Genomic DNA, 11,735 nt, shown 5'->3' with positions numbered 1-11,735 from the left:
CGAGGGGATATGATTCAAGTCTTCAAGTACCTGAAAAAGTTCAATAACGTCGATTACTCCAAATTCTTTGAACTGCAAACCAACTCAAGAACTAGAAATAACGATTTACTCAGTCAGTCGAGTCGATGTAACACGGACATTGGAAGGAGTTTCTTTTCAAACCGAGTCATCCGCCTCTGGAACAATCTTCCCTCAGAAGTAATATAAATGCGAATACCATCAACTCCTACAAGTATAGAATCGACCGTCATTTCGCTGCGTCGGGAGTAAACTGGGAGTAAACTGGTGGTGTAAGGTGCTTTCATCTGCTCCTCAATATCGAGGTGCTTTCATCTGCTCCTCAAGCCCCAAGTGGCTGTCGAACAGATTAAATCACCCAAGGGCAACCTCGTAATGAGCCAATAGGGGTTCTGTGGCCTGCATTTCCATGTTTCCTTCCCTTTCCTTCTTTTCCCTCCCCCGTCCCTACCTCTTCCCTTCCCCTCCCCTTCTCTTCTCCTTCCCTTCCTTCCTTTCCTTCCCTTCCCTCCTTCCCTCCTCCATCCTTCCTTCATCTCCTCTCATCCACGTCCTCCTTCCTATCGTCGTCCTTTCCTCCTCTCCCTCCTCCCTCCCTCTTCCCCCAACCCCCACCCCTCCCACCTCCCAATCCTCTTCCCCTCCCCTCCCCCTCCTAATCCTCTTCCCTCCCCTCTTCCCCCTCTCCTCTCCCCCGGCTCGTTATTAAGGCTCCGCACACCGCTTGGCTGACTGGCTGACAGATGTGCTCCAATTCGATTCTGACTCACCACCACCACTACTACTGTCACCACCACCACCACCACCACCACTGCCACCACCACCACCACCACCACCACTGTCACCACCTATAGTCTATCCAAGGGTTGTTTGTGTAGTCTATCCAAGGGTTGTCACCCGCCTTTACACTTTTAGGACACATCCCTTCCTTTCCTTCCTCTTTGCAGGTATTCTACCCAGCCTCTAGTCCCGGTCTTCCTCCGATGTTTCACTCACTATCCCGGGAGGTTCTAGTCCTGCGGAAGTCCTCGGAGCACACCTGGTGACAGGTGCCTTGGGCCAGGGCCCGCAAGGCTCGTGCTTGAAGGGGGAGACATGTTTTGATGCTCTTGGGTGTCTGACTCCTTTCTCTCTACCCAGTGCATGTGGATGATGGGTAACCACGCCGGCCCCAGTCTTTTTGGGACAGAGCTCAAGGACAAATTCGACCGGGTTGACAAGGTCGCTAGCTTCAAATCCGAAGGCTCATCAGTCATAATGTCCATTTTATGTTTTTTTTCTGGCCCTGCGGAGGTCTCCATACCTTTATTTTCCTGGGGCACTGGGAAACCGCAGTATCTCTTTTCTATGCATTCAACTTTTTCAAAAATTATATTATGGTGACACCCTTAAGTTTTTTTTTTTTTTTTTTACAACAAAGGAGGCTTCTAAAGGGCACACAATAAAAGAAAACTTTAATAAAATAAAGCCGTCTACTCTCTGCTCCTATATAAGAAACATAAGAGGTGGCTGAAACCAACATAAAATACGGGAGAAGAGATGTCCTGATACCCTTCTCTTGAAAGAGTTCAAGTCGTAGGCAGGAGGAAATACAGATGAAGGAAGATTGTTCCAGAGTTTACCAGCGTGAGGGATGAAAGAGTGAAGATGCTGGTTAACTCTTGCATAAGGGGTTTGGACAGTATAGGGATGAGCATGAGTAGAAAGTCGAGTGCAGCGGGGCCGCGGGAGGAGGGGAGGCATGCAGTTAGCAAGTTCAAAAGAGCAGTCAGCGTGGAAATATCGATAGAAGATAGAAAGAGAGGCAACATTGCTTCGGAATTTAAGAGGTCGAAGACTGTCAGTATGAGGAGGAGAGCTGATGAGACGAAGAGCCTTAGCCTCCACTCTGTCCAGAAGAGCTGTGTGAGTGGAGCCCCCCCACACATGAGATGCATACTCCATACGAGGGCGGACAAGGCCCCTGTATATGGACAGCAACTGTGCAGGGGAGAAGAACTGGCGGAGACGGTACAGAACGCCCAGCCTCGATGAAGCTGATTTAGTAAGAGATGAGATATGAAGTTTCCAGTTGAGATTTTGAGTTAAGGATAGACCGAGGATGTTTAGTGTTGAGGAAGGTGATAGCTGGGTGTTGTCAAAGAATAGGGGATAGTTGTTTGGAAGATTGTGTCGATTGGATAGGTGGAGAAACTGTGTTTTTGAGGCGTTGAAGGACACCAGGTTCTTCTTGCCCCAATCGGAAATAATAGTAAGGTCTGAGGCTAAGCGTTCTGCAGCTTCCAGCCTTGAGTCGTTAAGTTCCTGTAGGGTGGGTCTTCTATTAAAAGATGTTGAGTAATGCAGAGTGGAATCATCGGCGTAGGAATGGATAGGACAGTTCGTTTTGGAAAGAAGATCATCAATGAACAACAGAAAAAGAGTGGGAGATAGGACAAACCCTGTGGGACACCACTGTTAATAGATTTAGGGGAAGAACAGTGACCGTCTACCACGGCAGAAATAGAACGGTCAGAAAGGAAACTGAGATAAAGGTACAGAGAAGGATAGAAACCGTAGGAGGGTAGTTTGGAAAGCAAAGATTTGTGCCAGACCCTATCAAAAGCTTTTGATATGTCCAGCGCAATAGCAAAAGTTTTACCGAAACGGCTAAGAGAGGATGACCAAGAGTCAGTTGAGAAGGCTAGGAGATCACCAGTAGAACGCCCCTTGCGGAACCCATACTGGCGATTAGATAAAAGGTCAGAAGTGGAAAGGTGCTTTTTGAATCTTCCGGCTAAGGATTGATTCAAAAGCTTTAGATAGATAAGAAAGTAAAGCTATAGGACGGTAGTTTGAGGGATTGGAGCGGTCACCCTTCTTAGGCACAGGCTGTATGAAGGCATACTTCCAGCAAGAAGGAAAGGTAGATGTTGACAGGCAGAGGCGAAAGAGTTTGACCAGGCAGGGTGACAGCACGGAGGCACAGTTTTTAAGGACAATAGGAGGCACTCCATCAGGTCCATAAGCCTTCTGAGGATTGAGGCCAGAGAGGGCATAGAAAACATCATTTTGAAGAATCTTTATAACAGGCATAAAGGAATCAGAGGGGGGATGAGTAGGAGGAATATGCCCAGAATCGTCCAGAGTGGAGTTTTTAGAAAAAGTTTGAGAGAAGAGTTCAGCCTTAGAGATAGATGAGACGGCAGTGTTGCCGTCAGGACTGAGGAGTGGAGGGAAAGATGAAGAAGTGAAGTTGGAGGAGATGTTTTTGGCTAGATGCCAGAAGTCACGGGAAGAGTTAGAGAAAGCAAGGTTTTGGCATTTTCTATTAATGAAAGAATTTTTGGTTAGTCGGAGAATAGATTTGGCACGATTTCGGGCAGAAATGTAAAGTTCATAATTAGCATTAGTTTGAAGGCTCTGGTACTTTTTGTGAGCTACCTCTCTTATCATTGACAGCACGAGAACAAGCGTGATTAAACCAAGTCTACAGTAACTGCGCTCTAGTTGCTTTCATTGTCAGTTAAGAAATTGCTAATTCAAAATGCCATCCCAACTGAGAAATTGCGAAGTATGTTGCGGGAGTGGGAGGTTCGCTAAATTTTGGAGTCAATCATTCCCGAAAAAAAATGGTTAAGTATTTTGAAGATAAGACTAATTAAGGATTCGGAACATGGTTTTCGAAACGAGCGTTCCTGTTTGACTAACCTCCTCGACTTCTTCAACTACATCTTTAATGTATACGATGAAAGTCAATCAGTAGACATTATATATTTGGACTTTCAGAAAGCATTTGACAAAGTCCCTTACAACCGCCTCCTTTGTAAATTGCAAGCTCACTGGTAATACTCATAAGTGGCTCAAAGACTGGCTTACCGACCGTAAACAGATAGTTGTTATGAATGGTATATCATCTGACTGGCGAGATGTCAAAAGCGGTGTTCCACAGGGGTCAATGTTGGGACCTGTTCTGTTTTTGGTGTACGTAAATGGCATTGACGAGGGGCTATCGTGTAAAATATCGAAATTTGCAGGCAACACAAAAATAGCCAGCAGAGTCACCACGACAATAGATAAAGAACACTTACAAGGTGATCTCGAACGTTTAAGTAGTTGGGCACGAACATGGCAAATGGATTTCAATACTGAAAAGTGCAAGGTTATGCATTTCGGAATCAACAACGATCGTATTCATTATCAAATTAACGGAGTGCGACTTTCTGAAGCCAGCAAAGAAAAAGATCTTTGAGTAATAAATTCGAAAGATCTTAAACCGAGTCAACATTGCACAGAAGTAATAAAAACTGCCAACAAACTGATCGGATTTATTGGTCGTACATTTGAACATAAATCAGAAAAAGTGATATTGACAGTGTACAATTCGTTAGTTCGCCCACATCTTGAGTATTGCGTTCAGTTTTGGTCTCCCTATTACCGAAAATATATAGATAAACTCGAGAAGATGGATCGTCGAGCTACTAAAATGATCAGTAGACTGCGAAACAAACCTTCGAAGACAGACTTAAAGAACTGAACTTATTCAGCTTATCAAAGCGCAGGCTAAGAGATGACCTTATCGAAGTGTTTAAAATGTTCAAGGGATTCGACAACGTTAATGTTCATGATTATTTTACAGTCTCCCAATCAAACGTAACAATAAACGATTGATACAAAATAACGAAGACGCGTTTCAACTCAAATGAATCAAACCACTTCTTCTTCAACCGTATCATCAATGTATGGAATGGTCTGCCTTGTCAAAAGAGAAACTATTTGCACGTTCAAAAACCGACTAGACAAATATTTAGAAGCTAACCCTAACATCCGTTATTTTTCTCCAGTCTAACAGAAATTGGTGTTAGCTTAATTGTCGTGTATGATTTTCCTTCTATCCATATAAAATTCCATTGTAGTTTTTCTATACAACATGGTATTCTTCCTTTTCATGCCAGCTTCGGCTGGAGGGACTGGTGGGAGGGGAGGAGCCTTCACCTTTGCTGTCCTGTGTCTCTGACTTGTAGGTTAGAGTTGATGGTAACAACAACAAACAGCCTAGTTAGGACCAAGAGGTCTGTTGCTGTTTGCTTTTCCTTTGTACTCCTTTGTACCACCACCACCACCACCACCACTGTCAAAACCACCCACCACCACCACCACCACCACTGTCACCACCACCACCATCATTGGTCACAACCACTCACCACCACCACCACCACCACTGTCACAACCACCCACCACCATCACCACCACCACCACTGTCACAACCACCCACCACCACTACCACCACCACTGTCACAACCACCTACCACCACCACCACCACCACTGTCACCAGCACCCACCACCACCACCACTGTCACCACCACCATCACTGGTCACAACCACCACCGCCACCACTGTCACCACCACCACCACCACTGTCACCACCACCACCATCACTGGTCACAACCACCACCACCACCACTGTCACCATCACCAACTACCACCACCACCGCCACCACTGTCACCACCACCACCACCACTGTCACCACCACCACCATCACTGGTCACAATCACCCACCACCACCACCACCACCACTGTCACAACCACCCACCACCACCAACACCACCACTGTCACAACCACCCACCACCATCAACACCAGTCACAACCACCCACCACCACCACCACTGTCACCACCACCACCACCACCGCTGTCACCACCATCACCACCACCACCACGGTCACAACCACACACCTCAACTACCACCACCTCTGTCTCAACCAACTACCACCACCACCACCTCCACTTTCAACACCAACCACCACCACCACCACTGTCACAACCACCCACCACCACCACCACTGTCACAACCACCACCACCACCACCACTGTCACCACCACCACCACCACTGTCACCACCACCACCACTGTCACCACCACCACCACCACCACCACTGTCACCACCACCACTGTCACAACCACCCACCACCACCACCACCACTGTCACAACCACCACCGCCACTACTGTCACCACCACCACCACCACTGTCACCACTACCACCACCACCACCACCACTGTCACCACCACCACTGTCACAACCACCCACCACCACCACCACCACTGTCACCACCATAACCACCACTGTCACCACCACTGTCACAACCACCCACCACCACCACTACTGTCACCACCATAACAACCACTGTCACCACCACTGTCACAACCACCCACCACCACCACCACTGTCACCACCATCACCACCACTGTCACCACCACCACCACCACTGTCACCACCACCACCACTGTCACCACCATCACCACCACTGTCACCACCATCACCACCACCACTACCACTGTCACCACCATCACCACCACCACAACCACGGTCACCACCACCCCCACCACCACCACCCCCACCACCACCACCATCACCAACACCACTGTCACCACCACCACCACCACCACCACTGTCACCACCATCACCACCACTGTCACCACCACCACCACCACTGTCACCACCACCACCACTGTCACCACCACCATCCACCACCACTGTCACCCACCACCACCACCACCACCACTGTCACCACCACTGTCACCACCACCACCACTGTCACCACCATCACCACCACTGTCACCACCATCACCACCACTGTCACCACCATCACCACCATCACCAACACCACTGTCACAACCACCCACCACCACCACCACTGTCACCACCATAAACTCCACTGTCACCACCACTGTCAAAACCACCCACCACCACCACCACTGTCACCACCACTGTCACCACCACCACCACTGTCACCACCATAAACCCACCACCACCACCACCACCGTCACCACCACCACCGTCACCACTGTCACCACCACCACCACCACCACCACCACCGTCACCACTGTCACCACCACCACCACCACCACCACCACCGTCACCACCACCACCACCACCGTCACCACCACCACCGTCACCACCACCACCGTCACCACTGTCACCACCACCACCACCACGCTCACCACCATCACCACCACTGTCACCACCACCACCACTGTCACCACCATCACCACCACTGTCACCACCACCACCACCACAACTGTCACCACCAGCACCACCACTGTCACCAACACCACCACTGTCACCACCACCACCACTGTCACCACCATCACCACCACTGTCACAACCACCCACCACCACCACCACTGTCACCACCACTGTCACCACCACCACCACTGTCACCACCATAACCACCACTGTCACCACCACCATCACCACCACTGTCACCACCACCACCACTGTCACCACCATCACCACCACCACTGTCACACCACCACCACCACCACCACTGTCACCACCATCACCACTGTCCACCACCACCACCACTGTCACATCAACCACCCACCACCACCACTGTCACCACCACCACCACCACCACCACTGTCACACCATCACCACCACCACCACTGTCACCACCACCACCAATATCACCACCACCACCACCACCACTGTCACCACCACCATGTCACCACCACTGTCACCACCAACCACCACTGTCACCACCACCACCACTGTCACCACCCCCACCACCACTGACACCACCACCACCACCACCACCACCACCACTGTCACCACCACCACCACCACCCCCACTGTCACCACCACTGTTACCACCATAACCACCACTGTCACCACCACAACCATTACTATCACCACAATCACCACCACTGACACCACCACCACCACCACCACTACCACCACCACCACCACTGTCACCACCACCACCACCACCACCACTGTCACCACCACCACCACCACTGTCACCACCATCACCACCACTGTCACCACCATCACCATCACCACCACCTACCACCCCTTAAACTGGTGGGGATATTTCCGAGGGTATTAAAGAGCTAGGTGATATAATCAGTGACCAACCGACATCTTTAAGATGTCGGTAAATACCTATGTGCCGAGCCTATGGAAAGTAGCTAATGTGACGCCGATTTTAAAAAGGGACAGGTCAGTTGCTTCAAACTATCGACCAATTATCATAAAATCGTTTATAGGCAAGATGCTTGATTCCATAATAGCAAGTAACATACCCGAGCATTTAGAGAAACATAGCTTAATTCACGACTCATAGCATGGGTTCACAAAGGTAGGTCATGCCTCACCAATCTCTTGTCCTTCTATAAAGTATTTGAGGCGGTAGACAGATATGAAATTTATGATGTAATCTATCTTGATTTTAGTAAAGCGATTGACAAAGTTCCTCACCAACGACTGCTGCTTAAACTACAGTTTTGAACTGGGTCAAGGCGTGGCTTAGCATTAGGAAGCAAGGAGTGCAAATCAATGGTAAAATATCTGACTGGGGATGTATTACGAGTGGGTTCCCACAAGGTTCGGTATTAGGTCCACTTTTGTTTATTATTTATATCAATAACTAAGATACAGGAATAAGTAGTGATGTCAGTAAGTTTGCAGATGATACCAAGACCGGTAGAGTAATTGGGTAAGATCAAGACGTTAGTATTCTCCAGGATGAACTCAACAGATTATATGACTGGGCGGATAAATGGCAGATGGAGTTCAATGTAGGGGAGTGCAGTATTCTGAGTGTAGGTAGGAACAACCCCTCACATAACTATTGCTTAAATGACACTCTCATAAGTAGGTCTGGGTGCGAGAGGGATTTAGGGGTCTTAGTGAGCTCTGATCTCCGTCCAAGGGCACAATGCATTCAAGCTAGAAATCGAGCTAATAGGGTACTGGGATTTATTTCAAGGAGCGTAAGCAACAGAAGCCCCGAAGTCTTCCTCAAACTATATTTAGCATTAGTTAGACCTCATCTTGACTATGCGGTTCAGTTCTGGTCACCCTACTATAGAATGGATATCAAAATGTTAGAATCGGTGCAGAGGAGGATGACTAAGATGATTCAGGGGTTGAGAAACTTGCTATACGAGGAAAGACTCAAACAGTTAAACTTGCATTCTCTAGAAAGGCGAAGGGTGCGTGGAGACATGATCGAGGTTTATAAATGGATGAAGGGCTTTAATAAGGGAGACATTCATAAGGTTTTGTTGGTAAGAGAACCGGGTAGGACACGAAGTAACGGGTTTAAACTGGATAAATTCAGATTCAACAGTGACATAGGCAAAAATTCTTTTACTAATAGGGTGGTGGATGAGTGGAATAGGCTTAGCAGTCATGTGGTGAGTGCCAATACAATTGTCACATTCAAAAATAGACTAGATAAATTCATGGACAGCGATATTAGGTGGGGTTAGATACACGGGAGCTTAGGTTCAAAGGAGCTGCCACGTACAGGCCTACCGGCCTCTTGCAGACTCCTGCGTTCTTATGTTCTTATGTTCTTATGAAACGAGAGAGAGAGAGAGAGATTTAGTGTATCGCCATGTATATATTGTATTTTACGGAACGTTGATCTTCACACACACACACACACACGCACACACACACACCGTTAATGTAGATTACCTGCCCTCACGCCCCTTTTATATTGTACTTTGTTATAGTTACTCCTTGTTATCATAATATGTACATTTTCATCCTAACGGCTGGAATTTCTAAAATTAACCGATGATTATTATTATTATTATTATTATTATTATTATTATTATTATTATTATTATTATTATTACATTCTTTATCTACTATTGTCACTCTGTTTATTGATTGATGTAATGACTGATTGCCTTATATACTTATTTTTTCATTGTTTCCTTATTCATTCATTCTCGTGACTTTTTGGGTGTCCTGTTGTTTTGTTTTCATTGTTTTGTGCGTCTTGTTGTTTTATTTTCATTTTTTTGTGCGTCTCGTTGTTTTGTTTTCATTGTTTTGTGCGTCTTGTTGTTTTGTTTTCATTGTTTTGTGTGTCTTGTTGTTTTGCTTTCATTGTTTTGTGCGTCTTGTTGTTTTGTTTTCATTGTTTTGTGTGTCTTGTTGTTTTGTTTTCATTGTTTTATGCGTCTTCTTGTTTTGTTTTCATCGTTTTGCCCGTCATTTTGTTTTGTTTTCATTTTTTGTGCGTCTGTTGTTTTGTTTTCATTGTTTTGTCTGTCTCGCTGTTTTGTTTTCATTGTTTTGTTTTCATGGTTTTGTGCGTCTTGTTTTATTTTCTTTGTTTTGTGCGTCTTGTTTTGTTCATATAGTTTTGTCTGTCTTGTTTTGTTTTCATTGTTTTATGCGTCTTTTTTTCATTGTTTTGTGCGTCTTGTTGTTTTGTTTTCATTGTTTTGTGCGTCTTGTTGTTTTGTTTTCGTTGTTTTGTGCGTCTTGTTGTTTTATTTTCATTGTTTTGTGCGTCTTGTTGTTTTATTTTCATTGTTTTGTGCGTCTTGTTGTTTTATTTTCGTTGTTTTGTGCGTCTTGTTGTTTTATTTTCGTTGTTTTGTGCGTCTTGTTGTTTTATTTTCATTGTTTTGTGCGTCTTGTTGTTTTATTTTCGTTGTTTTGTGCGTCTTGTTGTTTTATTTTCATTGTTTTGTCCGTCTTGTTGTTTTGTTTTCATTGTTTTGTGCGTCTTGTTGATTTATTTTCATTGTTTTGTGCGTCTTGTTGTTTTGTTTTCATTGTTTTGTGCGTCTTGTTGATTTATTTTCATTGTTTTGTCCGTCTTGTTGTTTTGTTTTCATTGTTTTGTGCGTCTTGTTGATTTATTTTCATTGTTTTGTGCGTCTTGTTGTTTTGTTTTCATTGTTTTGTGCGTCTTGTTGATTTATTTTCATTGTTTTGTCCGTCTTGTTGTTTTGTTTTCATTGTTTTGTGCGTCTTGTTGATTTATTTTCATTGTTTTGTGCGTCTTGTTGTTTTATTTCATTGTTTTGTGCGTCTTGTTGATTTATTTTCATTGTTTTGTCCGTCTTGTTGTTTTGTTTTCATTGTTTTGTGCGTCTTGTTGATTTATTTTCATTGTTTTGTGCGTCTTGTTGTTTTATTTTCGTTGTTTTGTGTGTCTTGTTGTTTTGTTTTCATTGTTTTGTGCATCTTGTTGTTTTCCCTTCATTGTTTTGTGCGTCTTGTTGTTTTATTTTCATTGTTTTGTCCATCTTGTTGTTTTGTTTTCATTGTTTTGTGCGTTTTGTTGTTTTGTTTTCATTGTTTTGTCCATCTTGTTGTTTTGTTTTCATTGTTTTGTGCATTTGTTGTTTTGTTTTCATTGTTTTGTGCGTCTTGTTGTTTTGTTTTCATTTTTTGTGCCTTTGTTGTTTTGTTTTCATTGTTTTGTTCGTCATGCTTTCTTTTGTTTTTATTGTTTTGTGTTTCTTTTTTGTTTTCATTGTTTTGTGCGTCATGTTGTTTTGTTTTCATTGTTTTGTGCGTCTTGTTGTTTTGTTTTCATTGTTTTGTGCGTCTTGTTGTTTTGTTTTCATTGTTTTGTGCGTCTTGTTGTTTTGTTTTCATTGTTTTGTGCGTCTTGTTGTTTGGTTTTCATTGTTTTGTCCGTCTTGCTTTTTTTGTTTTCATTGTTTTGTGCGTTTGTTGTTTTGTTTTCATTGTTTTGTCCGTTATGTTGTTTTGTTTTCATTGTTTTGTCCGTCTTGTTTTTTTGTTTTCATTGTTTTGTGCATCTCGTTGTTTATTTTTTATTGTTTTGTGCGTCTTGTTGTTTTGTTTTTATTGTTTTGTGCTTCTTGTTGTTTTGTTTCCATCGTTTCGTCCGTCTTGTTGTTTTGTTTTCATTGTTTTGTGCGTTTTTTGTCTTGTTTTGTTTTCATTGTTTT

This window comes from Eriocheir sinensis, unplaced genomic scaffold, assembly GCF_024679095.1.
Source record: "Eriocheir sinensis breed Jianghai 21 unplaced genomic scaffold, ASM2467909v1 Scaffold34, whole genome shotgun sequence".
In the NCBI taxonomy this organism is placed as follows: Eukaryota; Metazoa; Arthropoda; class Malacostraca; order Decapoda; family Varunidae; genus Eriocheir; species Eriocheir sinensis.
Note: the sequence above shows the minus strand (reverse complement) of the source record.